This window comes from Symphalangus syndactylus, chromosome 19, assembly GCF_028878055.3.
Source record: "Symphalangus syndactylus isolate Jambi chromosome 19, NHGRI_mSymSyn1-v2.1_pri, whole genome shotgun sequence".
NCBI lineage: Eukaryota > Metazoa > Chordata > Mammalia > Primates > Hylobatidae > Symphalangus > Symphalangus syndactylus.
In genome coordinates, this window is record NC_072434.2 from 93,181,550 (window position 1) to 93,208,375 (window position 26,826).

Consider the following 26,826-nt stretch of genomic DNA (forward strand, 5'->3'; position numbering starts at 1 on the left):
TTCTTTCTGTTCTGTGCATTCAACTAACAGAGTTGAACCTTACTTTTGATTGAGCCGTTCTGAAACACTCTTTCTGTAGAAACTGCAATTGGACATGCTAAGCGCTAAGAGGCCTACATTGGGAAAAAGAATATCTTCAAATAAAAACTACACAGATGCATTCTGTGAAACTTATTTCTGATCTGTAAATTCAGTTAACAGAGATAAAACATATTTTTGATTGAGCAGTTATGAAACACTCTTTTTGTAGAAAATGCAAGTGGAGATTCGGAGCGCTAAGAGGGTAATAGTGGAAAAAGGAATGTCTTCAAATATAAACTACACAGAATCATTCGGTGAAACTTCTTTCTGATCTGTGCATTCAGCTAACAGAGTTAAACCATACTTTTGATTGAGCAGATCTGAACACTCTTTCTGTAGAAAATGCAACTGGACATTTGGAGCGCTAAGAGCGTAGTAGTGGAAAAAGGAATATATTCAAATATAAACTACACAGAAGCATTCTGTGAAACTTCTTTCTGATCTGAGCATTCAGCTAACAGAGTTAAACCATACTTTTGATTGAGCAGTTTTGAAACACTCTGTCTGTAGAAAATGCAACTGGACATTCGTAGCGCTAAGTGAGTAATAGTGGAAAAAAGAATATGTTCAAATATAAACTACACAGAAGCATTGTATGAAACTTCTTTCTGTTCTGTGCATTCAACTAACAGAGTTGAACCTTACTTTTGATTGAGCCGTTCTGAAACACTCTTTCTGTAGAAACTGCAATTGGACATTCTGAGCGCTAAGAGGCCTATATTGGGAAAAAGAATGTCTACAAATAAAAACTACACAGAAGAATTGTGTGAAACTTCTTTCTGTTCTGTTTGTTCAACTAAAAGGGTTGAACCTTAGTTTTGATTGAGCCGTTCAGAAACACTCTTTCTGTAGAAAATGCAAGTGGAGATTCGGAGCGCTAAGAGGGTAATAGTGGAAAAAGGAATGTCTCCAAATATAAACTACACAGAATCATTCTGTGAAACTTCTTTCTGATCTGTGCATTCAGCTAACAGAGTTAAACCATACTTTTGATTGAGCAGATCTGAACACTCTTTCTGTAGAAAATGCAACTGGACATTTGGAGCGCTAAGAGAGTAGTAGATTAAAAAAGGAATATATTCAAATATAAACTACACAGAAGCATTCTCTGAAACTTCTTTCTGATCTGAGCATTCAGCTAACAGAGTTAAACCATACTTGTGATTGAGCAGTTTTGAAACACTCTGTCTGTAGAAAATGCAACTGGACATTCGTAGCACTAAGTGGGTAATTGTGGAAAAAGAATATGTTCAAATATAAACTACACAGAAGCATTGTATGAAACTTCTTTCTGTTCTGTGCTTTCAACTAACAGAGTTGAACCTTACTTTTGATTGAGCCTTTCTGAAACACTCTTTCTGTAGAAACTGCAGTTGGACATTCTGAGCGCTAAGAAGCCTCTACTGGGAAAAATAATATCTTCAAAAAAACTACACAGAAGCATTGTGTGAAACTTATTTCTGATATATTCATTAAGCTAACAGAGTTAAACCATACTATTGATTGCGCAGTTCTGAACACTCTTTCTGTAGAAAATGCAAGTGGACATTCGGAGCGCTAAGAGGGTAATAGTGGAAAAAGGAATATATTCAAATATAAACTACACAGTAGCATTCTGTGAAAATTCTTTCTGTTCTGTGCATTCAACTAACAGAGTTGAACCTTACTTTTGATTGAGCCGTTCTGAAACACTCTTTCTGTAGAAACTGCAATTGGACATGCTAAGCGCTAAGAGGCCTACATTGGGAAAAAGAATATCTTCAAATAAAAACTACACAGATGCATTCTGTGAAACTTATTTCTGATCTGTAAATTCAGTTAACAGAGATAAAACATATTTTTGATTGAGCCGTTCTGAAACACTCTTCTGTAGAAAATGTAAGTGGAGATTCGGAGCGCTAAGAGGGTAATAGTGGAAAAAGTAATGTCTCCAAATATAAACTACACAGAATCATTCGGTGAAACTTCTTTCTGATCTGTGAATTCAGCTAACAGAGTTAAACCATACTTTTGATTGAGCAGATCTGAACACTCTTTCTGTAGAAAATGCAACTGGACATTTGGAGCGCTAAGAGAGTAGTAGTGGAAAAAGGAATATATTCAAATATAAACTACACAGAAGCATTCTGTGAAACTTCTTTCTGATCTGAGCATTCAGCTAACAGAGTTAAACCATACTTTTGATTGAGCAGTTTTGAAACACTCTGTCTGTAGAAAATGCAACTGGACATTCGTAGCGCTAAGTGAGTAATAGTGGAAAAAAGAATATGTTCAAATATAAACTACACAGAAGCATTGTATGAAACTTCTTTCTGTTCTGTGCATTCAACTAACAGAGTTGAACCTTTCTTTTGATTGAGCCGTTCTGAAACACTCTTTCTGTAGAAACTGCAATTGGACATTCTGAGCGCTAAGAGGCCTATATTGGGAAAAAGAATGTCTACAAATAAAAACTAAACAGAAGAATTGTGTGAAACTTCTTTCTGTTCTGTTTGTTCAACTAAAATAGTTGAACCTTAGTTTTGATTGAGCCGTTCTGAAACACTCTTTCTGTAGAAAATGCAAGTGGAGATTCGGAGCGCTAAGAGGGTAATAGTGGAAAAAGGAATGTCTCCAAATATAAACTACACAGAATCATTCTGTGAAACTTCTTTCTGATCTGTGCATTCAGCTAACAGAGTTAAACCATACTTTTGATTGAGCAGATATGAACACTCTTTCTGTAGAAAATGCAACTGGACATTTGGAGCGCTAAGAGAGTAGTAGTGGAAAAAGGAATATATTCAAATATAAACTACACAGAAGCATTCTGTGAAACTTTTTTCTCATCTGAGCATTCAGCTAACAGAGTTAAATCATACATTTGATTGAGCAGTTTTGAAACACTCTGTCTGTAGAAAATGCAACTGGACATTCGTAGCGCTAAGTGGGTAATAGTGGAAAAAAGAATATGTTCAAATATAAACTACACAGAAGCATTGTATGAAACTTCTTTCTGTTCTGTGCATTCAACTAACAGAGTTGAACCTTACTTTTGATTGAGCCTTTCTGAAACACTCTTTCTGTAGAAACTGCAATTGGACATTCTGAGCGCTAAGAGGCCTCTATTGGGAAAAATAATATCTTCAAATAAAAACTACACAGAAGCATTGTGTGAAATTTATTTCTGATATGTTCATTAAGCTAACAGAGTTAAACCATACTTTTGATTGCGCAGTTCTGAACACTCTTTCTGTAGAAAATGCAAGTGGACATTCGGAGCGCTAATAGGGTAATAGTGGAAAAAGAATATATTCAAATATAAACTACACAGTAGCATTCTGTGAAAATTCTTTCTGTTCTGTGCATTCAACTAACAGAGTTGAACCTTACTTTTGATTGAGCCGTTCTGAAACACTCTTTCTGTAGAAACTGCAATTGGACATGCTAAGCGCTAAGAGGCCTACATTGGGAAAAAGAATATCTTCAAATAAAAACTACACAGATGCATTCTGTGAAACTTATTTCTGATCTGTAAATTCAGTTAACAGAGATAAAACATATTTTTGATTGAGCAGTTATGAAACACTCTTTTTGTAGAAAATGCAAGTGGAGATTCGGAGCGCTAAGAGGGTAATAGTGGAAAAAGGAATGTCTTCAAATATAAACTACACAGAATCATTCGGTGAAACTTCTTTCTGATCTGTGCATTCAGCTAACAGTGTTAAACCATACTTTTGATTGAGCAGATCTGAACACTCTTTCTGTAGAAAATGCAACTGGACATTTGGAGCGCTAAGAGCGTAGTAGTGGAAAAAGGAATATATTCAAACATAAACTACCCAGAAGCATTCTCTGAAACTTCTTTCTGATCTGAGCATTCAGCTAACAGAGTTAAACCATACTTTTGATTGAGCAGTTTTGAAACACTCTGTCTGTAGAAAATGCAACTGGACATTCGTAGCGCTAAGTGGGTAATTGTGGAAAAAAGAATATGTTCAAATATAAACTACACAGAAGCATTGTATGAAACATCTTTCTGTTCTGTGCATTCAACTAACAGAGTTGAACCTTACTTTTGATTGAGCCTTTCTGAAACACTCTTTCTGTAGAAACTGCAATTGGACATTCCGAGCGCTAAGAAGCCTCTATTGGGAAAAATAATATCTTCAAAAAAACTACACAGAAGCATTGTGTGAAACTTATTTCTGATATGTTCATTAAGCTAACAGAGTTAAACCATACTTTTGATTGCGCAGTTCTGAACACTCTTTCTGTAGAAAATGCAAGTGGACATTCGGAGCGCTAAGAGGGTAATAGTGGAAAAAGGAATATATTCAAATATAAACTACACAGTAGCATTCTGTGAAAATTCTTTCTGTTCTGTGCATTCAACTAAGAGAGTTGAACCTTACTTTTGATTGAGCCGTTCTGAAACACTCTTTCTGTAGAAACTGCAATTGGACATGCTAAGCGCTAGGAGGCCTACATTGGGAAAAAGAATATCTTCAAATAAAAACTACACAGATGCATTCTGTGAAACTTATTTCTGATCTGTAAATTCAGTTAACAGAGATAAAACATATTTTTGATTGAGCCGTTCTGAAACACTCTTTCTGTAGAAAATGCAAGTGGAGATTCGGAGCGCTAAGTGGGTAATAGTGGAAAAAGGAATGTCTCCAAATATAAACTACACAGAATCATTCGGTGAAACTTCTTTCTGATCTGTGCATTCAGCTAACAGAGTTAAACCATACTTTTGATTGAGCAGATCTGAACACTCTTTCTGTAGAAAATGCAACTGGACATTTGGAGCGCTAAGAGAGTAGTAGTGGAAAAAGGAATATATTCAAATATAAACTACACAGAAGCATTCTGTGAAACTTCTTTCTGATCTGAGCATTCAGCTAACAGAGTTAAACCATACTTTTGATTGAGCAGTTTTGAAACACTCTGTCTGTAGAAAATGCAACTGGACATTCGTAGCGCTAACTGAGTAATAGTGGAAAAAAGAATATGTTCAAATATAAACTACACAGAAGCATTGTATGAAACTTCTTTCTGTTCTGTGCATTCAACTAACAGAGTTGAACCTTACTTTTGATTGAGCCGTTCTGAAACACTCTTTCTGTAGAAACTGCAATTGGACATTCTGAGCGCTAAGAGGCCTATAATGGGAAAAAGAATGTCTACAAATAAAAACTAAACAGAAGAATTGTGTGAAACTTCTTTCTGTTCTGTTTGTTCAACTAAAAGAGTTGAACCATAGTTTTGATTGAGCCGTTCTGAAACACTCTTTCTGTAGAAAATGCAAGTGGAGATTAGGAGCGCTAAGAGGGTAATAGTGGAAAAAGGAATGTCTCCAAATATAAGCTACACAGAATCATTCTGTGAAACTTCTTTCTGATCTGTGCATTCAGCTAACAGAGTTAAACCATACTTTTGATTGAGCAGATCTGAACACTCTTTCTGTAGAAAATGCAACTGGACATTTGGAGCGCTAAGAGAGTAGTAGTGGAAAAAGGAATATATTCAAATATAAACTACACAGAAGCATTCTGTGAAACTTCTTTCTGATCTGAGCATTCAGCTAACAGATTTAAATCATACTTTTGATTGAGCAGTTTTGAAACACTCTGTCTGTAGAAAATGCAACTGGACATTCGTAGCGCTAAGTGGGTAATAGTGGAAAAAAGAATATGTTCAAATATAAACTACACAGAAGCATTGTATGAAACTTCTTTCTGTTCTGTGCATTCAACTAACAGAGTTGAACCTTCCTTTTGATTGAGCCTTTCTGAAACACTCTTTCTGTAGAAACTGCAATTGGACATGCTAAGCGCTAAGAGGCCTACATTGGGAAAAAGAATATCTTCAAATAAAAACTACACAGATGCATTCTGTGAAACTTATTTCTGATCTGTAAATTCAGTTAACAGAGATAAAACATATTTTTGATTGAGCAATTATGAAGCACTCTTTTTGTAGAAAATGCAAGTGGAGATTCGGAGCGCTAAGAGGGTAATAGTGGAAAAAGGAATGTCTTCAAATATAAACTACACAGAATCATTCGGTGAAACTTCTTTCTGATCTGTGCATTCAGCTAACAGAGTTAAACCATACTTTTGATTGAGCAGATCTGAACACTCTTTCTGTAGAAAATGCAACTGGACATTTGGAGCGCTAAGAGCGTAGTAGTGGAAAAAGGAATATATTCAAACATAAACTACACAGAAGCATTCTGTGAAACTTCTTTCTGATCTGAGCATTCAGCTAACAGAGTTAAACCATACTTTTGATTGAGCAGTTTTGAAACACTCTGTCTGTAGAAAATGCAACTGGACATTCGTAGCGCTAAGTGGGTAATAGTGGAAAAAATAATATGTTCAAATATAAACTACACAGAAGCATTGTATGAAACTTCTTTCTGTTCTGTGCATTCAACTAACAGAGTTGAACCTTACTTTTGATTGAGCCGTTCTGAAACACTCTTTCTGTAGAAACTGCAATTGGACATTCTGAGCGCTAAGAGGCCTATATTGGGAAAAAGAATGTCTACAAATAAAAACTACACAGAAGAATTGTGTGAAACTTCTTTCTGTTCTGTTTGTTCAACTAAAAGAGTTGAACCTTAGTTTTGATTGAGCCGTTCTGAAACACTCTTTCTGTAGAAAATGCAAGTGGAGATTCGGAGCGCTAAGAGGGTAATAGTGGAAAAAGGAATGTCTCCAAATATAAACTACACAGAATCATTCTGTGAAACTTCTTTCTGATCTGTGCATTCAGCTAACAGAGTTAAACCATACTTTGATTGAGCAGATCTGAACACTCTTTCTGTAGAAAATGCAACTGGACATTTGGAGCGCTAAGAGCGTAGTAGTGGAAAAAGGAATATATTCAAATATAAACTACACAGAAGCATTCTGTGAAACTTCTTTCTGATCTGAGCATTCAGCTAACAGAGTTAAACCATACTTTGGATTGAGCAGTTTTGAAACACTCTGTCTGTAGAAAATGCAACTGGACATTCGTAGCGCTAAGTGGGTAATAGTGGAAAAAAGAATATGTTCAAATATAAACTACACAGAAGAATTGTATGAAACTTCTTTCTGTTCTGTGCATTCAACTAACAGAGTTGAACCTTACTTTGGATTGAGCCTTTCTGAAACACTCTTTCTGTAGAAACTGCAATTGGACATTCTGAGCGCTAAGAGGCCTCTATTGGGAAAAATAATATCTTCAAATAAAAACTACACAGAAGCATTGTGTGAAATTTATTTCTGATATGTTCATTAAGCTAACAGAGTTAAACCATACTTTTGATTGCGCAGTTCTGAACACTCTTTCTGTAGAAAATGCAAGTGGACATTCGGAGCGCTAAGAGGGTAATAGTGGAAAAAGAATATATTCAAATATAAACTACACAGTAGCATTCTGTGAAAATTCTTTCTGTTCTGTGCATTCAACTAACAGAGTTGAACCTTACTTTTGATTGAGCCGTTCTGAAACACTCTTTCTGTAGAAACTGCAATTGGACATGCTAAGCGCTGAGAGGCCTACATTGGGAAAAAGAATATCTTCAAATAAAAACTACACAGATGCATTCTGTGAAACTTATTTCTGATCTGTAAATTCAGTTAACAGAGATAAAACATATTTTTGATTGAGCAGTTATGAAACACTCTTTTTGTAGAAAATGCAAGTGGAGATTCGGAGCGCTAAGAGGGTAATAGTGGAAAAAGGAATGTCTTCAAATATAAACTACACAGAATCATTCTGTGAAACTTCTTTCTGATCTGTGCATTCAGCTAACAGAGTTAAACCATACTTTTGATTGAGCAGATCTGAACACTCTTTCTGTAGAAAATGCAACTGGACATTTGGAGCGCTAAGAGCGTAGTAGTGGAAAAATTAATACATTCAAATATAAACTACACAGAAGCATTCTGTGAAACTTCTTTCTGATCTGAGCATTCAGCTAACAGAGTTAAACCATACTTTTGATTGAGCAGTTTTGAAACACTCTGTCCGTAGAAAATGCAACTGGACATTCGTAGCGCTAAGTGGGTAATAGTGGAAAAAAGAATATGTTCAAATATAAACTACACAGAAGCATTGTATGAAACTTCTTTCTGTTCTGTGCATTCAACTAACAGAGTTGAACCTTACTTTTGATTGAGCCTTTCTGAAACACTCTTTCTGTAGAAACTGCAATTGGACATTCCGAGCGCTAAGAAGCCTGTATTGGGAAAAATAATATCTTCAAAAAAACTACACAGAAGCATTGTGTGAAACTTATTTCTGATATGTTCATTAAGCTAACAGAGTTAAACCATACTTTTGATTGCGCAGTTCTGAACACTCTTTCTGTAGAAAATGCAAGTGGACATTCGGAGCGCTAAGAGGGTAATAGTGGAAAAAGTAATATATTCAAATATAAACTACACAGTAGCATTCTGTGAAAATTCTTTCTGTTCTGTGCATTCAAATAAGAGAGTTGAACCTTACTTTTGATTGAGCCGTTCTGAAACACTCTTTCTGTAGAAACTGCAATTGGACATGCTAAGCGCTAAGAGGCCTACATTGGGAAAAAGAATATCTTCAAATAAAAACTACACAGATGCATTCTGTGAAACTTATTTCTGATCTGTAAATTCAGTTAACAGAGATAAAACATATTTTTGATTGAGCCGTTCTGAAACACTCTTTCTGTAGAAAATGCAAGTGGAGATTCGGAGCGCTAAGTGGGTAATAGTGGAAAAAGGAATGTCTCCAAATATAAACTACACAGAATCATTCGGTGAAACTTCTTTCTGATCTGTGCATTCAGCTAAAAGAGTTAAACCATACTTTTGATTGAGCAGATCTGAACACTCTTTCTGTAGAAAATGCAACTGGACATTTGGAGCGCTAAGAGAGTAGTAGTGGAAAAAGGAATATATTCAAATATAAACTACACAGAAGCATTCTGTGAAACTTCTTTCTGATCTGAGCATTCAGCTAACAGAGTTAAACCATAATTTTGATTGAGCAGTTTTGAAACACTCTGTCTGTAGAAAATGCAACTGGACATTCGTAGCGCTAACTGAGTAATAGTGGAAAAAAGAATATGTTCAAATATAAACTACACAGAAGCATTGTATGAAACTTCTTTCTGTTCTGTGCATTCAACTAACAGAGTTGAACCTTACTTTTGATTGAGCCGTTCTGAAACACTCTTTCTGTAGAAACTGCAATTGGACATTCTGAGCGCTAAGAGGCCTATAATGGGAAAAAGAATGTCTACAAATAAAAACTAAACAGAAGAATTGTGTGAAACTTCTTTCTGTTCTGTTTGTTCAACTAAAAGAGTTGAACCTTAGTTTTGATTGAGCCGTTCTGAAACACTCTTTCTGTAGAAAATGCAAGTGGAGATTCGGAGCGCTAAGAGGGTAATAGTGGAAAAAGGAATGTCTCCAAATATAAGCTACACAGAATCATTCTGTGAAACTTCTTTCTGATCTGTGCATTCAGCTAACAGAGTTAAACCATACTTTTGATTGAGCAGATCTGAACACTCTTTCTGTAGAAAATGCAACTGGACATTTGGAGCGCTAAGAGAGTAGTAGTGGAAAAAGGAATATATTCAAATATAAACTACACAGAAGCATTCTGTGAAACTTCTTTCTGATCTGAGCATTCAGCTAACAGATTTAAATCATACTTTTGATTGAGCAGTTTTGAAACACTCTGTCTGTAGAAAATGCAACTGGACATTCGTAGCGCTAAGTGGGTAATAGTGGAAAAAAGAATATGTTCAAATATAAACTACACAGAAGCATTGTATGAAACTTCTTTCTGTTCTGTGCATTCAACTAACAGAGTTGAACCTTCCTTTTGATTGAGCCTTTCTGAAACACTCTTTCTGTAGAAACTGCAATTGGACATGCTAAGCGCTAAGAGGCCTACATTGGGAAAAAGAATATCTTCAAATAAAAACTACACAGATGCATTCTGTGAAACTTATTTCTGATCTGTAAATTCAGTTAACAGAGATAAAACATATTTTTGATTGAGCAATTATGAAACACTCTTTTTGTAGAAAATGCAAGTGGAGATTCGGAGCGCTAAGAGGGTAATAGTGGGAAAAGGAATGTCTTCAAATATAAACTACACAGAATCATTCGGTGAAACTTCTTTCTGATCTGTGCATTCAGCTAACAGAGTTAAACCATACTTTTGATTGAGCAGATCTGAACACTCTTTCTGTAGAAAATGCAACTGGACATTTGGAGCGCTAAGAGCGTAGTAGTGGAAAAAGGAATATATTCAAACATAAACTACACAGAAGCATTCTGTGAAACTTCTTTCTGATCTGAGCATTCAGCTAACAGAGTTAAACCATACTTTTGATTGAGCAGTTTTGAAACACTCTGTCTGTAGAAAATGCAACTGGACATTCGTAGCGCTAAGTGGGTAATAGTGGAAATAATAATATGTTCAAATATAAACTACACAGAAGCATTGTATGAAACTTCTTTCTGTTCTGTGCATTCAACTAACAGAGTTGAACCTTACTTTTGATTGAGCCGTTCTGAAACACTCTTTCTGTAGAAACTGCAATTGGACATTCTGAGCGCTAAGAGGCCTATATTGGGAAAAAGAATGTCTACAAATAAAAACTACACAGAAGAATTGTGTGAAACTTCTTTCTGTTCTGTTTGTTCAACTAAAAGAGTTGAACCTTAGTTTTGATTGAGCCGTTCTGAAACACTCTTTCTGTAGAAAATGCAAGTGGAGATTCGGAGCGCTAAGAGGGTAATAGTGGAAAAAGGAATGTCTCCAAATATAAACTACACAGAATCATTCTGTGAAACTTCTTTCTGATCTGTGCATTCAGCTAACAGAGTTAAACCATATTTTGATTGAGCAGATCTGAACACTCTTTCTGTAGAAAATGCAACTGGACATTTGGAGCGCTAAGAGCGTAGTAGTGGAAAAAGGAATATATTCAAATATAAACTACACAGAAGCATTCTGTGAAACTTCTTTCTGATCTGAGCATTCAGCTAACAGAGTTAAACCATACTTTGGATTGAGCAGTTTTGAAACACTCTGTCTGTAGAAAATGCAACTGGACATTCGTAGCGCTAAGTGGGTAATAGTGGAAAAAAGAATATGTTCAAATATAAACTACACAGAAGAATTGTATGAAACTCCTTTCTGTTCTGTGCATTCAACTAACAGAGTTGAACCTTACTTTTGATTGAGCCTTTCTGAAACACTCTTTCTGTAGAAACTGCAATTGGACATTCTGAGCGCTAAGAGGCCTCTATTGGGAAAAATAATATCTTCAAATAAAAACTACACAGAAGCATTGTGTGAAATTTATTTCTGATATGTTCATTAAGCTAACAGAGTTAAACCATACTTTTGATTGCGCAGTTCTGAACACTCTTTCTGTAGAAAATGCAAGTGGACATTCGGAGCGCTAAGAGGGTAATAGTGGAAAAAGAATATATTCAAATATAAACTACACAGTAGCATTCTGTGAAAATTCTTTCTGTTCTGTGCATTCAACTAACAGAGTTGAACCTTACTTTTGATTGAGCCGTTCTGAAACACTCTTTCTGTAGAAACTGCAATTGGACATGCTAAGCGCTAAGAGGCCTACATTGGGAAAAAGAATATCTTCAAATAAAAACTACACAGATGCATTCTGTGAAACTTATTTCTGATCTGTAAATTCAGTTAACAGAGATAAAACATATTTTTGATTGAGCAGTTATGAAACACTCTTTTTGTAGAAAATGCAAGTGGAGATTCGGAGCGCTAAGAGGGTAATAGTGGAAAAAGGAATGTCTTCAAATATAAACTACACAGAATCATTCTGTGAAACTTCTTTCTGATCTGTGCATTCAGCTAACAGAGTTAAACCATACTTTTGATTGAGCAGATCTGAACACTCTTTCTGTAGAAAATGCAACTGGACATTTGGAGCGCTAAGAGCGTAGTAGTGGAAAAATTAATACATTCAAATATAAACTACACAGAAGCATTCTGTGAAACTTCTTTCTGATCTGAGCATTCAGCTAACAGAGTTAAACCATACTTTTGATTGAGCAGTTTTGAAACACTCTGTCTGTAGAAAATGCAACTGGACATTCGTAGCGCTAAGTGGGTAATAGTGGAAAAAAGAATATGTTCAAATATAAACTACACAGAAACATTGTATGAAACTTCTTTCTGTTCTGTGCATTCAACTAACAGAGTTGAACCTTACTTTTGATTGAGCCGTTCTGAAACACTCTTTCTGTAGAAACTGCAATTGGACATTCTGAGCGCTAAGAGGCCTATATTGGGAAAAAGAATGTCTACAAATAAAAACTACACAGAAGAATTGTGTGAAACTTCTTTCTGTTCTGTTTGTTCAACTAAAAGAGTTGAACCTTAGTTTTGATTGAGCCGTTGTGAAACACTCTTTCTGTAGAAAATGCAAGTGGAGATTCGGAGCGCTAAGAGGGTAATAGTGGAAAAAGGAATGTCTCCAAATATAAACTACACAGAATCATTCTGTGAAACTTCTTTCTGATCTGTGCATTCAGCTAACAGAGTTAAACCATACTTTTGATTGAGCAGATCTGAACACTCTTTCTGTAGAAAATGCAACTGGACATTTGGAGCGCTAAGAGAGTAGTAGTGGAAAAAGTAATATATTCAAATATAAACTACACAGAAGCATTCTGTGAAACTTCTTTCTGATCAGAGCATTCAGCTAACAGAGTTAAACCATACTTTTGATTGAGCAGTTTTGAAACACTCTGTCTGTAGAAAATGCAACTGGACATTCGTAGCGCTAAGTGGGTAATAGTGGAAAAAAGAATATGTTCAAATATAAACTACACAGAAGCATTGTATGAAACTTCTTTCTGTTCTGTGCATTCAACTAACAGAGTTGAACCTTACTTTTGATTGAGCCTTTCTGAAACACTCTTTCTGTAGAAACTGCAATTGGACATTCTGAGCGCTAAGAGGCCTCTATTGGGAAAAATAATATCTTCAAATAAAAACTACACAGAAGCATTGTGTGAAACTTATTTCTGATATGTTCATTAAGCTAACAGAGTTAAACCATACTTTGGATTGCGCAGTTCTGAACACTCTTTCTGTAGAAAATGCAAGTGGACATTCGGAGCGCTAAGAGGGTAATAGTGGAAAAAGGAATATATTAAATATAAACTACACAGTAGCATTCTGTGAAAATTCTTTCTGTTCTGTGCATTCAACTAACAGAGTTGAACCTTACTTTTGATTGAGCCGTTCTGAAACACTCTTTCTGTAGAAACTGCAATTGGACATGCTAAGCGCTAAGAGGCCTACATTGGGAAAAAGAATATCTTCAAATAAAAACTACACAGATGCATTCTGTGAAACTTATTTCTGATCTGTAAATTCAGTTAACAGAGATAAAACATATTTTTGATTGAGCAGTTATGAAACACTCTTTTTGTAGAAAATGCAAGTGGAGATTCGGAGCGCTAAGAGGGTAATAGTGGAAAAAGGAATGTCTTCAAATATAAACTACACAGAAGCATTCTGTGAAACTTCTTTCTGATCTGAGCATTCAGCTAACAGAGTTAAACCATACTTTTGATTGTGCAGTTTTGAAACACTCTGTCTGTAGAAAATGCAACTGGACATTCGTAGCGCTAAGTGGGTAATAGTGGAAAAAAGAATATGTTCAAATATAAACTACACAGAAGCATTGTATGAAACTTCTTTCTGTTCTGTGCATTCAACTAACAGAGTTGAACCTTACTTTTGATTGAGCCTTTCTGAAACACTCTTTCTGTAGAAACTGCAATTGGACATTCTGAGCGCTAAGAGGCCTCTATTGGGAAAAATAATATCTTCAAATAAAAACTACACAGAAGCATTGTGTGAAACTTATTTCTGATATGTTCATTAAGATAACAGAGTTAAACCATACTTTTGATTGCGCAGTTCTGATCACTCTTTCTGTAGAAAATGCAAGTGGACATTCGGAGCGCTAAGAGGGTAATAGTGGAAAAAGGAATATATTCTAATATAAACTACACAGTAGCATTCTGTGAAAATTCTTTCTGTTCCGTGCATTCAACTAACAGAGTTGAACCTTACTTTTGATTGAGCCGTTCTGAAACACTCTTTCTGTAGAAACTGCAATTGGACATGCTAAGCACTAAGAGGCCTACATTGGGAAAAAGAATATCTTCAAATAAAAACTACACAGATGCAATCTGTGAAACTTATTTCTGATCTGTAAATTCAGTTAACAGAGATAAAACATATTTTTGATTGAGCAGTTATGAAACACTCTCTTTGTAGAAAATGCAAGTGGAGATTCGGAGCGCTAAGAGGGTAATAGTGGAAAAAGGAATGTCTTCAAATATAAACTACACAGAATCATTCGGTGAAACTTCTTTCTGATCTGTGCATTCAGCTAACAGAGTTAAACCATACTTTTGATTGAGCAGATCTGAACACTCTTTCTGTAGAAAATGCAACTGGACATTTGGAGCGCTAAGAGAGTAGTAGATTAAAAAAGGAATATATTCAAATATAAACAACACAGAAGCATTCTGTGAAACTTCTTTCTGATCTGAGCATTCAGCTAACAGAGTTAAACCATACTTGTGATTGAGCAGTTTTGAAACACTGTGTCTGTAGAAAATGCAACTGGACATTCGTAGCGCTAAGTGGGTAATAGTGGAAAAAAGAATATGTTCAAATATAAACTACACAGAAGCATTGTATGAAACTTCTTTCTGTTCTGTGCATTCAACTAACAGAGTTGAACCTTACTTTTGATTGAGCCTTTCTGAAACACTCTTTCTGTAGAAACTGCAATTGGACATTCTGAGCGCTAAGAGGCCTCTATTGGGAAAAATAATATCTTCAAATAAAAACTACACAGAAGCATTGTGTGAAACTTATTTCTGATATGTTCATTAAGCTAACAGAGTTAAACCATACTTTTGATTGCGCAGTTCTGAACACTCTTTCTGTAGAAAATGCAAGTGGACATTCGGAGCGCTAAGAGGGTAATAGTGGAAAAAGGAATATATTCAAATATAAACTACACAGTAGCATTCTGTGAAAATTCTTTCTGTTCTGTACATTCAACTAACAGAGTTGAACCTTACTTTGGATTGAGCCGTCCTGAAACACTCTTTCTGTAGAAACTGCAATTGGACATGCTAAGCGCTAAGAGGCCTACATTGGGAAAAAGAATATCTTCAAATAAAAACTACACAGATGCATTCTGTGAAACTTATTTCTGATCTGTAAATTCAGTTAACAGAGATAAAACATATTTTTGATTGAGCAGTTATGAAACACTCTTTTTGTAGAAAATGCAAGTGGAGATTCGGAGCGCTAAGAGGGTAATAGTGGAAAAAGGAATGTCTTCAAATATAAACTACACAGAATCATTCGGTGAAACTTCTTTCTGATCTGTGCATTCAGCTAACAGAGTTAAACCATACTTTTGATTGAGCAGATCTGAACACTCTTTCTGTAGAAAATGCAACTGGACATTTGGAGCGCTAAGAGCGTAGTAGTGGAAAAAGGAATATATTCAAATATAAACTAGACAGAAGCATTCTGTGAAACTTCTTTCTGATCTGAGCATTCAGCTAACAGAGTTAAACCATACTTTTGATTGAGCAGTTTTGAAACACTCTGTCTGAAGAAAATGCAACTGGACATTCGTAGCGCTAAGTGGGTAATAGTGGAAAAAAGTATATGTTCAAATATAAACTACACAGAAGCATTGTATGAAACTTCTTTCTGTTCTGTGCATTCAAATAACAGAGTTGAACCTTACTTTTGATTGAGCCGTTCTGAAACACTCTTTCTGTAGAAACTGCAATTGGACATTCTGAGCGCAAAGAGGCCTATATTGGGAAAAAGAATGTCTACAAATAAAAACTACACAGAAGAATTGTGTGAAACTTCTTTCTGTTCTGTTTGTTCAACTAAAAGAGTTGAACCTTAGTTTTGATTGAGACGTTCTGAAACACTCTTTCTATAGAAAATGCAAGTGGAGATTCGGAGCGCTAAGAGGGTAATAGTGGAAAAAGGAATGTCTCCAAATATAAACTACACAGAATCATTCTGTGAAACTTCTTTCTGATCTGTGCATTCAGCTAACAGAGTTAAACCATACTTTTGATTGAGCAGATCTGAACACTCTTTCTGTAGAAAATGCAACTGGACATTTGGAGCGCTAAGAGCGTAGTAGTGGAAAAAGGAATATATTCAAATATAAACTACACAGAAGCATTCTGTGAAACTTCTTTCTGATCTGAGCATTCAGCTAACAGAGTTAAACCATACTTTGGATTGAGCAGTTTTGAAACACTCTGTCTGTAGAAAATGCAACTGGACATTCGTAGCGCTAAGTGGGTAATAGTGGAAAAAAGAATATGTTCAAATATAAACTACACAGAAGAATTGTATGAAACTTCTTTCTGTTCTGTGCATTCAACTAACAGAGTTGAACCTTACTTTGGATTGAGCCTTTCTGAAACACTCTTTCTGTAGAAACTGCAATTGGACATTCTGAGCGCTAAGAGGCCTCTATTGGGAAAAATAATATCTTCAAATAAAAACTACACAGAAGCATTGTGTGAAATTTATTTCTGATATGTTCATTAAGCTAACAGAGTTAAACCATACTTTTGATTGCGCAGTTCTGAACACTCTTTCTGTAGAAAATGCAAGTGGACATTCGGAGCGCTAAGAGGGTAATAGTGGAAAAAGAATATATTCAAATATAAACTACACAGTAGCATTCTGTGAAAATTCTTTCTGTTCTGTGCATTCAACTAACAGAGTTGAACCTTACTTTTGATGGAGCCGTTCTGAAACACTCTTTCTGTAGAAACTGAAATTGGACATGCTAAGCGCTAAGAGGCCTACATTGGGAAAAAGAATATCTTCAAATAAAAACTACACAGATGCATTCTGTGAAACTTATTTCTGATCTGTAAATTCAGTTAACAGAGATAAAACATATTTTTGATTGAGCAGTTATGAAACACTCTTTTTGTAGAAAATGCAAGTGGAGATTCGGAGCGCTAAGAGGGTAATAGTGGAAAAAGGAATGTCTTCAAATATAAACTACACAGAATCATTCTGTGAAACTTCTTTCTGATCTGTGCATTCAGCTAACAGAGTTAAACCATACTTTTGATTGAGCAGATCTGAACACTCTTTCTGTAGAAAATGCAACTGGACATTTGGAGCGCTAAGAGCGTAGTAGTGGAAAAATTAATACATTCAAATATAAACTACACAGAAGCATTCTGTGAAACTTCTTTCTGATCTGAGCATTCAGCTAACAGAGTTAAACCATACTTTTGATTGAGCAGTTTTGAAACACTCTGTCTGTAGAAAATGCAACTGGACATTCGTAGCGCTAAGTGGGTAATAGTGGAAAAAAGAATATGTTCAAATATAAACTACACAGAAACATTGTATGAAACTTCTTTCTGTTCTGTGCATTCAACTAACAGAGTTGAACCTTACTTTTGATTAAGCCGTTCTGAAACACTCTTTCTGTAGAAACTGCAATTGGACATTCTGAGCGCTAAGAGGCCTATATTGGGAAAAAGAATGTCTACAAATAAAAACTACACAGAAGAATTGTGTGAAACTTCTTTCTGTTCTGTTTGTTCAACTAAAAGAGTTGAACCTTAGTTTTGATTGAGCCGTTGTGCAACACTCTTTCTGTAGAAAATGCAAGTGGAGATTCGGAGCGCTAAGAGGGTAATAGTGGAAAAAGGAATGTCTCCAAATATAAACTACACAGAATCATTCTGTGAAACTTCTTTCTGATCTGTGCATTCAGCTAACAGAGTTAAACCATACTTTTGATTGAGCAGATCTGAACACTCTTTCTGTAGAAAATGCAACTGGACATTTGGAGCGCTAAGAGAGTAGTAGTGGAAAAAGTAATATATTCAAATATAAACTACACAGAAGCATTCTGTGAAACTTCTTTCTGATCAGAGCATTCAGCTAACAGAGTTAAAACATACTTTTGATTGAGCAGTTTTGAAACACTCTGTCTGTAGAAAATGCAACTGGACATTCGTAGCGCTAAGTGGGTAATAGTGGAAAAAAGAATATGTTCAAATATAAACTACACAGAAGCATTGTATGAAACTTCTTTCTGTTCTGTGCATTCAACTAACAGAGTTGAACCTTACTTTTGATTGAGCCTTTCTGAAACACTCTTTCTGTAGAAACTGCAATTGGACATTCTGAGCGCTAAGAGGCCTCTATTGGGAAAAATAATATCTTCAAATAAAAACTACACAGAAGCATTGTGTGAAACTTATTTCTGATATGTTCATTAAGCTAACAGAGTTAAACCATACTTTTGATTGCGCAGTTCTGAACACTCTTTCTGTAGAAAATGCAAGTGGACATTCGGAGCGCTAAGAGGGTAATAGTGGAAAAAGGAATATATTAAATATAAACTACACAGTAGCTTTCTGTGAAAATTCTTTCTGTTCTGTGCATTCAACTAACAGAGTTGAACCTTACTTTTGATAGAGCCGTTCTGAAACACTCTTTCTGTAGAAACTGCAATTGGACATGCTAAGCGCTAAGAGGCCTACATTGGGAAAAAGAATATCTTCAAATAAAAACTACACAGATGCATTCTGTGAAACTTATTTCTGATCTGTAAATTCAGTTAACAGAGATAAAACATATTTTTGATTGAGCAGTTATGAAACACTCTTTTTGTAGAAAATGCAAGTGGAGATTCGGAGCGCTAAGAGGGTAATAGTGGAAAAAGGAATGTCTTCAAATATAAACTACACAGAAGCATTCTGTGAAACTTCTTTCTGATCTGAGCATTCAGCTAACAGAGTTAAACCATACTTTTGATTGTGCAGTTTTGAAACACTCTGTCTGTAGAAAATGCAACTGGACATTCGTAGCGCTAAGTGGGTAATAGTGGAAAAAAGAATATGTTCAAATATAAACTACACAGAAGCATTGTATGAAACTTCTTTCTGTTTTGTGCATTCAACTAACAGAGTTGAACCTTACTTTTGATTGAGCCTTTCTGAAACACTCTTTCTGTAGAAACTGCAATTGGACATTCTGAGCGCTAAGAGGCCTCTATTGGGAAAAATAATATCTTCAAATAAAAACTACACAGAAGCATTGTGTGAAACTTATTTCTGATATGTTCATTAAGATAACAGAGTTAAACCATACTTTTGATTGCGCAGTTCTGATCACTCTTTCTGTAGAAAATGCAAGTGGACATTCGGAGCGCTAAGAGGGTAATAGTGGAAAAAGGAATATATTCTAATATAAACTACACAGTAGCATTCTGTGAAAATTCTTTCTGTTCCGTGCATTCAACTAACAGAGTTGAACCTTACTTTTGATTGAGCCGTTCTGAAACACTCTTTCTGTAGAAACTGCAATTGGACATGCTAAGCACTAAGAGGCCTACATTGGGAAAAAGAATATCTTCAAATAAAAACTACACAGATGCATTCTGTGAAACTTATTTCTGATCTGTAAATTCAGTTAACAGAGATAAAACATATTTTTGATTGAGCAGTTATGAAACACTCTCTTTGTAGAAAATGCAAGTGGAGATTCGGAGCGCTAAGAGGGTAATAGTGGAAAAAGGAATGTCTTCAAATATAAACTACACAGAATCATTCGGTGAAACTTCTTTCTGATCTGTGCATTCAGCTAACAGAGTTAAACCATACTTTTGATTGAGCAGATCTGAACACTCTTTCTGTAGAAAATGCAACTGGACATTTGGAGCGCTAAGAGAGTAGTAGATTAAAAAAGGAATATATTCAAATATAAACAACACAGAAGCATTCTGTGAAACTTCTTTCTGATCTGAGCATTCAGCTAACAGAGTTAAACCATACTTGTGATTGAGCAGTTTTGAAACACTGTGTCTGTAGAAAATGCAACTGGACATTCGTAGCGCTAAGTGGGTAATAGTGGAAAAAAGAATATGTTCAAATATAAACTACACAGAAGCATTGTATGAAACTTCTTTCTGTTCTGTGCATTCAACTAACAGAGTTGAACCTTACTTTTGATTGAGCCTTTCTGAAACACTCTTTCTGTAGAAACTGCAATTGGACATTCTGAGCGCTAAGAGGACTCTATTGGGAAAAATAATATCTTCAAATAAAAACTACACAGAAGCATTGTGTGAAACTTATTTCTGATATGTTCATTAAGCTAACAGAGTTAAACCATACTTTTGATTGCGCAGTTCTGAACACTCTTTCTGTAGAAAATGCAAGTGGACATTCGGAGCGCTAAGAGGGTAATAGTGGAAAAAGGAATATATTCAAATATAAACTACACAGTAGCATTCTGTGAAAATTCTTTCTGTTCTGTACATTCAACTAACAGAGTTGAAACTTACTTTGGATTGAGCCGTCCTGAAACACTCTTTCTGTAGAAACTGCAATTGGACATGCTAAGCGCTAAGAGGCCTACATTGGGAAAAAGAATATCTTCAAATAAAAACTACACAGATGCATTCTGTGAAACTTATTTCTGATCTGTAAATTCAGTTAACAGAGATAAAACATATTTTTGATTGAGCAGTTATGAAACACTCTTTTTGTAGAAAATGCAAGTGGAGATTCGGAGCGCTAAGAGGGTCATAGTGGAAAAAGGAATGTCTCCAAATATAAACTACACAGAATCATTCTGTGAAACTTCTTCTGATCTGTGCATTCAGCTAACAGAGTTAAACCATACTTTTGATTGAGCAGATCTGAACACTCTTTCTGTAGAAAATGCAACTGGACATTTGGAGCGCTAAGAGAATAGTAGTGGAAAAAGGAATATATACAAATATAAACTACACAGAAGCATTCTGTGAAACTTCTTTCAGATCTGAGCATTCAGCTAACAGAGTTAAACTATACTTTTGATTGAGCAGCTTTGAAACACTCTGTCTGTAGAAAATGCAACTGGACATTCGTAGCGCTAAGTGGGTAATAGTGGAAAAAAGAATATGTTCAAATATAAACTACACAGAAGCATTGTATGAAACTTCTTTCTGTTCTGTGCATTCAACTAACAGAGTTGAACCTTACTTTGGATTGAGCCTTTCTGAAACACTCTTTCTGTAGAAATTGCAATTGGACATTTTGAGCGCTAAGAGGCCTATATTGGGTAAAATAATATCTTCAAATAAAAACTACACAGAAGCATTGTGTGAAACTTATTTCTGATATGTTCATTAAGCTAACAGAGTTAAACCATACTTTTGATTGCGCAGTTCTGAACACTCTTTCTGTAGAAAATGCAAGTGGACATTCGGAGCGCTAAGAGGGTAATAGTGGAAAAAGGAATATATTCTAATATAAACTACACAGTAGCATTCTGTGAAAATTCTTTCTGTTCTGTGCATTCAACTAACAGAGTTGAACCTTACTTTTGATTGAGCCGTTCTGAAACACTCTTTCTGTAGAAACTGCAATTGGACATGCTAAGCGCTAAGAGGCCTACATTGGGAAAAAGAATATCTTCAAATAAAAACTACACGGATGCATTATGTGAAACATATTTCTGATCTGTAAATTCAGTTAACAGAGATAAAACATATTTTTGATTGAGCAGTTATGAAACACTCTTTTTGTAGAAAATGCAAGTGGAGATTCGGAGCTCTAAGTGGGTAATAGTGGAAAAAGGAATGTCTTCAAATATAAACTACACAGAATCATTCGGTGAAACTTCTTTCTGATCTGTGCATTCAGCTAACAGAGTTAAACCATACTTTTGATTGAGCAGATCTGAACATTCTTTCTGTAGAAAATGCAACTGGACATTTGGAGCGTTAAGAGCGTAGTAGTGGAAAAAGGAATATATTCAAATATAAACTACACAGAAGCATTCTGTGAAACTTCTTTCTGATCTGAGCATTCAGCTAACAGAGTTAAACCATACTTTTGATTGAGCAGTTTTGAAACACTCTGTCTGTAGAAAATGCAACTGGACATTCGTAGCGCTAAGTGGGTAATAGTGGAAAAAGAATATGTTCAAATATAAACTACACAGAAGCATTGTATGAAACTTCTTTCTGTTCTGTGCATTCAACTAACAGAGTTGAACCTTACTTTTGATTGAGCCGTTCTGAAACACTCTTTCTGTAGAAACTGCAATCGGACATTCTGAGCACAAAGAGGCCTATATTGGGAAAAAGAATGTCTACAAATAAAAACTACACAGAAGAATTGTGTGAAACTTCTTTCTGTTCTGTTTGTTCAACTAAAAGAGTTGAACCTTAGTTTTGATTGAGCCGTTCTGAAACACTCTTTCTGTAGAAAATGCAAGTGGAGATTCGGAGCGCTAAGAGGGTAATAGTGGAAAAAGGAATGTCTCCAAATATAAACTACACAGAATCATTCTGTGAAACTTCTTTCTGATCTGTGCATTCAGCTAACAGAGTTAAACCATACTTTTGATTGAGCAGATCTGAACACTCTTTCTGTAGAAAATGCAACTGGACATTTGGAGCGCTAAGAGAGTAGTAGTGGAAAAAGGAATATATTCAAATATAAACTACACAGAAGCATTCTGTGAAACTTCTTTCTGATCTGAGCATTCAGCTAACAGAGTTAAACCATACTTTTGATTGAGCAGTTTTGAAACACTCTGTCTGTAGAAAATGCAACTGGACATTCGTAGCGCTAAGTGGGTAATAGTGGAAAAAAGAATATGTTCAAATATAAACTACACAGAAGCATTGTATGAAACTCCTTTCTGTTCTGTGCATTCAACTAACAGAGTTGAACCTTACTTTTGATTGAGCCTTTCTGAAACACTCTTTCTGTAGAAACTGCAATTGGACATTCCGAGCGCTAAGAGGCCTCTATTGGGAAAAATAATATCTTCAAATAAAAACTACACAGAAGCATTGTGTGAAACTTATTTCTGATATGTTCATTAAGCTAACAGAGTTAAACCATACTTTTGATTGCGCAGTTCTGAACACTCTTTCTGTAGAAAATGCAAGTGGACATTCGTAGCGCTAAGAGGGTAATAGTGGAAAAAGGAATATATTCAAATATAAACCACACAGTAGCATTCTGTGAAAATTCTTTCTGTTCTGTGCATTCAACTAACAGAGTTGAACCTTACTTTTGATTGAGCCGTTCTGAAACACTCTTTCTGTAGAAACTGCAATTGGACATGCTAAGCGCTAAGAGGCCTACATTGGGAAAAAGAACATCTTCAAATAAAAACTACACTGATGCATTCTGTGAAACTTATTTCTGATCTGTAAATTCAGTTAACAGAGTTAAAACATATTTTTGATTGAGCAGTTATGAAACACTCTTTTTGTAGAAAATGCAAGTGGAGATTCGGAGCGCTAAGAGGGTAATAGTGGAAAAAGGAATGTCTTCAAATATAAACTACACAGAATCATTCGGTGAAACTTCTTTCTGATCTGAGCATTCAGCTAACAGAGTTAAACCATACTTTTGATTGAGCAGTTTTGAAACACTCTGTCTGTAGAAAATGCAACTGGACATTCGTAGCGCTAAGTGGGTAATAGCGGAAAAAAGAATATGTTCAAATATAAACTACACAGAAGCATTGTATGAAACTTCTTTCTGTTCTGTGCATTCAACTAACAGAGTTGAACCTTACTTTTGATTGAGCCGTTCTGAAACACTCTTTCTGTATAAACTGCAATTGGACATTCGGAGCGCTAAGAGGGTAATAGTGGAAAAAGGAATATATTCAAATATAAACTACACAGTAGCATTCTGTGAAAATTCTTTCTGTTCTGTGCATTCAACTAACAGAGTTGAACCTTACTTTTGATTGAGCCGTTCTGAAACACTCTTTCTGTACAAACTGCAATTGGACATGCTAAGAGCTAAGAGGCCTACATTGGGAAAAAGAATATCTTCAAATAAAAACTACACAGATGCATTCTGTGAAACTTATTTCTGATCTGTAAATTCAGTTAACAGAGATAAAACATATTTTTGATTGAGCAGTTATGAAACACTCTTTTTGTAGAAAATGAAAGTGGAGATTCGGAGCGCTAAGAAGGTAATAGTGGAATAAGGAATGTCTTCAAATATAAACTACACAGAATCATTCGGTGAAACTTCTTTCTGATCTGTGCATTCAGCTAACAGAGTTAAACCATACTTTTGATTGAGCAGATCTGAACACTCTTTCTGTAGAAAATGCAACTGGACATTTGGAGCGCTAAGAGCGTAGTAGTGGAAAAAGGAATATATTCAAATATAAACTACACAGAAGCATTCTGTGAAACTTCTTTCTGATCTGAGCATTCAGCTAACAGAGTTAAACCATACTTTTGATTGAGCAGTTTTGAAACACTCTGTCTGTAGAAAATGCAACTGGACATTCGTAGCACTAAGTGGGTAATAGTGGAAAAAAGAATATGTTCAAATATAAACTACACAGAAGCATTGTGTGAAACTTATTTCTGATATGTTCATTAAGCTAACAGAGTTAAACCCTACTTTTGATTGCGCAGTTCTGAACACTCTTTCTGTAGAAAATGCAAGTGGAGATTCGGAGCGCTAAGAGGGTAATAGTGGAAAAAGGAACGTCTTCAAATATAAACTACACAGAATCATTCGGTGAAACTTCTTTCTGATCTGTGCATTCAGCTAACAGAGTTAAACCATACTTTTGATTGAGCAGATCTGAACACTCTTTCTGTAGAAAATGCAACTGGACATTTGGAGCGCTAAGAGCGTAGTAGTGGAAAAAGGAATATATTCAAATATAAACTACACAGAAGCATTCTGTGAAACTTCTTTCTGATCTGAGCATTCAGCTAACAGAGTTAAACCATACTTTTGATTGAGCAGTTTTGAAACACTCTGTCTGTAGAAAATGCAACTGGACATTCGTAGCGCTAAGTGGGTAATAGTGGAAAAAAGAATATGTTCAAATATAAACTACACAGAAGCATTGTATGAAACTTCTTTCTGTTCTGTGCATTCAACTAACAGAGTTGAACCTTACTTTTGATTGAGCAGTTCTGAAACACTCTTTCTGTAGAAACTGCAATTGGACATTCTGAGCGCTAAGAGGCCTATATTGGGAAAAAGAATGTCTACAAATAAAAACTACACAGAAGAATTGTGTGAAACTTCTTTCTGTTCTGTTTGTTCAACTAAAAGGGTTGAACCTTAGTTTTGATTGAGCCGTTCTGAAACACTCTTTCTGTAGAAAATGCAAGTGGAGATTCGGAGCGCTAAGAGGGTAATAGTGGAAAAAGGAATGTCTCCAAATATAAACTACACAGAATCATTCTGTGAAACTTCTTTCTGATCTGTGCATTCAGCTAACAGAGTTAAACCATACTTTTGATTGAGCAGATCTGAACACTCTTTCTGTAGAAAATGCAACTGGACATTTGGAGCGCTAAGAGAGTAGTAGATTAAAAAAGGAATATATTCAAATATAAACTACACAGAAGCATTCTCTGAAAGTACTTTCTGATCTGAGCATTCAGCTAACAGAGTTAAACCATACTTCTGATTGAGCAGTTTTGAAACACTCTGTCTGTAGAAAATGCAACTGGACATTCGTAGCGCTAAGTGGGTAATTGTGGAAAAAAGAATATGTTCAAATATAAACTACACAGAAGCATTGAATGAAACTTCTTTCTGTTCTGTGCATTCAACTAACAGAGTTGAACCTTACTTTTGATTGAGCCTTTCTGAAACACTCTTTCTGTAGAAACTGCAGTTGGACATTCTGAGCGCTAAGAAGCCTCTACTGGGAAAAATAATATCTTCAAAAAAACTACACAGAAGCATTGTGTGAAACTTATTTCTGATATGTTCATTAAGCTAACAGAGTTAAACCATACTATTGATTGCGCAGTTCTGAACACTCTTTCTGTAGAAAATGCAAGTGGACATTCGGAGCGCTAAGAGGGTAATAGTGGAAAAAGGAATATATTCAAATATAAACTACACAGTAGCATTCTGTGAAAATTCTTTCTGTTCTGTGCATTCAACTAACAGAGTTGAACCTTACTTTTGATTGAGCCGTTCTGAAACACTCTTTCTGTAGAAACTGCAATTGGACATGCTAAGCGCTAAGAGGCCTACATTGGGAAAAAGAATATCTTCAAATAAAAACTACAAAGATGCATTCTGTGAAACTTATTTCTGATCTGTAAATTCAGTTCACAGAGATAAAACATATTTTTGATTGAGCCGTTCTGAAACACTCTTTCTGTAGAAAATGCAAGTGGAGATTCGGAGCGCTAAGAGGGTAATAGTGGAAAAAGTAATGTCTCCAAATATAAACTACACAGAATCATTCGGTGAAACTTCTTTCTGATCTGTGCATTCAGCTAACAGAGTTAAACCATACTTTTGATTGAGCAGATCTGAACACTCTTTCTGTAGAAAATGCAACTGGACATTTGGAGCGCTAAGAGAGTAGTAGTGGAAAAAGGAATATATTCAAATATAAACTACACAGAAGCATTCTGTGAAACTTCTTTCTGATCTGAGCATTCAGCTAACAGAGTTAAACCATACTTTTGATTGAGCAGTTTTGAAACACTCTGTCTGTAGAAAATGCAACTGGACATTCGTAGCACTAAGTGGGTAATAGTGGAAAAAAGAATATGTTCAAATATAAACTACACAGAAGCATTGTGTGAAACTTATTTCTGATATGTTCATTAAGCTAACAGAGTTAAACCCT